Source organism: Tupaia chinensis, unplaced genomic scaffold, assembly GCF_000334495.1.
Source record: "Tupaia chinensis unplaced genomic scaffold, TupChi_1.0 Scaffold000486_1, whole genome shotgun sequence".
Taxonomy (NCBI): Eukaryota; Metazoa; Chordata; class Mammalia; order Scandentia; family Tupaiidae; genus Tupaia; species Tupaia belangeri.
In genome coordinates, this window is record NW_006159998.1 from 617,194 (window position 1) to 619,658 (window position 2,465).

A 2,465-nucleotide genomic window follows, 5' to 3' on the forward strand; every position below is an offset into this window, starting at 1 on the left:
TCATAATGATGAAATGGTGAGTTACTAGTTCTCCATAATTTTCTCTAAATAATGCAAAATTTCTCTAAATAATAGACTCTGATATCATTACCTCCAAATTTATAAAATACATTAGAATATTACTTCTTCAATGATTTTACTTCTGATACAAGTTTCTTTCACAAGATTCTAATCTCATTTCCTAGTAATGGTAGAAATAAATTGAGAAAATATATATTTATTTTCATTCATCTCTTCTAGTTAACATAAGGGTGTGATTCAATATGTGAATGAATTAATCATTGAAATTTCCCATATTTTCAGATAAAGAACAAATTAAAGCAGAAAATTCAAATATCACTACAATGATGGACTTTGTTCTTTTGGGGTTTTGTGATACTCCCAGTCTCCAATGGATACTTTTTGTTATATTTTTACTCATATATTTGACTATCTTGGTGTGCAATACCATCATAATACTAATTACAAAAATTGACCCTGATCTCCACACACCCATGTATTTTTTCCTGGCCAACTTTTCCTTCTTGGAAATCTGTTATGTATCAGTCACTGTCCCGAGAATGCTCATGGACCTTTGGACTCAGAAAGGTCACATTTCTTTCCTTGCCTGTGCTGTACAGATGTTTATTTTCTTTACGCTTGGAGGCACAGAGTGTCTCCTCCTGGCAGTGATGGCCTACGACCGCTATGTGGCCATTTGTAACCCTCTCCATTATGCTCTAGTGATGAACCACAAGGTCTGCATCCAGCTGGTGGCTGCCTCCTGGATCACCACAATTCCATTTTTTATCGGGCAAACATGGAAGGTTTTCTCTTTGCCATTTTGTGCATCTCATACAATCAATCACTTCTTTTGTGATGTTCCACCACTTCTCAAGCTTGCTTGTGGGGACACATTTGTGAATGAGACAGCATTCTTTGTAGTTGCAATTGCCATGGTGTTTATCGTGGTTCCTTTTCTGTTGATTGTTGTCTCCTATGGCAAAATTATCTGCAACATTCTGAAATTATCATCAGCCAGAGGGAGGTCTAAAGCCTTCTCCACCTGCTCTTCTCACCTGACAGTTGTGGTGTTATTCTATGGAACAGGTGTAATCACTTATTTACAACCCAAACAAAATCCGTCTGAGAGAATCCAAACAAAATCAGTCTGAGAGAATGGGGAAATTTGTCTCTCTTTTCTACACCATTTTGATCCCAACTTTGAATCCCATCATATATACTCTGAGGAACAAAGATATCATGAAGGCACTGAGAAAACTACTAGACAAGTTAGTGGCATGACATGAAGCATTGATTTATAGAAATAGTCTGTTTACAAGTCTGTCATTTTGCTAGAATAGAAACAGACTGTTAGCTTTGTTACATGTTCATAATAATGACAAGAAACGTATACTGTTGCTTTCATATTCTGTAAAGAGACCTGTATATCCACAGGAGAGCTGATTGCCAATGAAAGGATCATATGTTGAAGATCAGTCTTTCTTTCATGGTTAACTATTAGCTTGAGATTGCCTGAGCAATAGAATACAAGGGAGCTGTATTTGTTTCATAAGCAGGTCTTAGGGTCACGCTTTGTCATACATTTTCTTTAACCCTCCCATTCCTTCAGATACATGTTTTTGCCATTCACTGACCCTGTGATTGAATTTCACCAGTGAGACACTCCGCAAACTGCAAAGATTATGGAAAAACAGGATCAGAGTTTCTTTACTTCTTTCCACTATTGCATCTATCTTGTCTTTGTTCATGTCCTTTGAAGACTACAAATCCTAAGTCTTCGCCATCTGCTATTTTGCAGTTCTAAAATTCTCCAGTAATGTGATTCTTTCTAACTTGGTAGTAACAATTTAGTATTGGAAGCTTCTGAAATTCTCACCATCAGCCATTCATTCTCATGTGCAGTGGGTTGAATCTTGGCTCCTAAGAGTATTTCTGTATCTGACATCTTTAAACGTATCATTCTTTGGACAAAAAGCCTTTTAAAATAAGATCACCATAATTTAGGGAAGCACTAACTACAATAAGTGTCTTTATAAGACAGTAAGAGTTGAAGAAATTTACAAACAGAAAAAATGATCATATGAATGTGAAGAAAGGGATTACAGTGATTCTGCACTATCCCAAGAAAGGCTCAGAGGCCCTGAAATCTGGAAGAAGCGAGGAATGATTTTTCCTTAAAACCTTTTGATGGAGTGAGGTACTGTGAACACCATGATAGTGGACCTGAGAGAACTATAACATACTAATTTTCTTTTGTTTTAAGCTATCCCATTTGTGTTAATTTAAGGTACACCTATGTAAATAAAACACCATGTAAATACTCTTCAGATTGCTTTTTTTATTCCTTTTTTTGTATTGGCATCTTTACATGAGTTTTGTATTCTGCTAGACCTGAGCTGTTATACCATTTCCTCTCCCCTTCAATTTTTGCATCTCTTTTGGGTCATAATTGGCATTATTTT

At 36.0% G+C, this 2,465-nt stretch overlaps 1 pseudogene; it reads left to right on the forward strand.

Moving 5' to 3' along the window:
• The first annotated feature begins 287 nt into the window (after positions 1–287).
• Positions 288–1,284, forward strand: LOC102476377 (olfactory receptor 10AG1-like; annotated as a pseudogene).
• Positions 1,285–2,465: the final 1,181 nt, after the last annotated feature.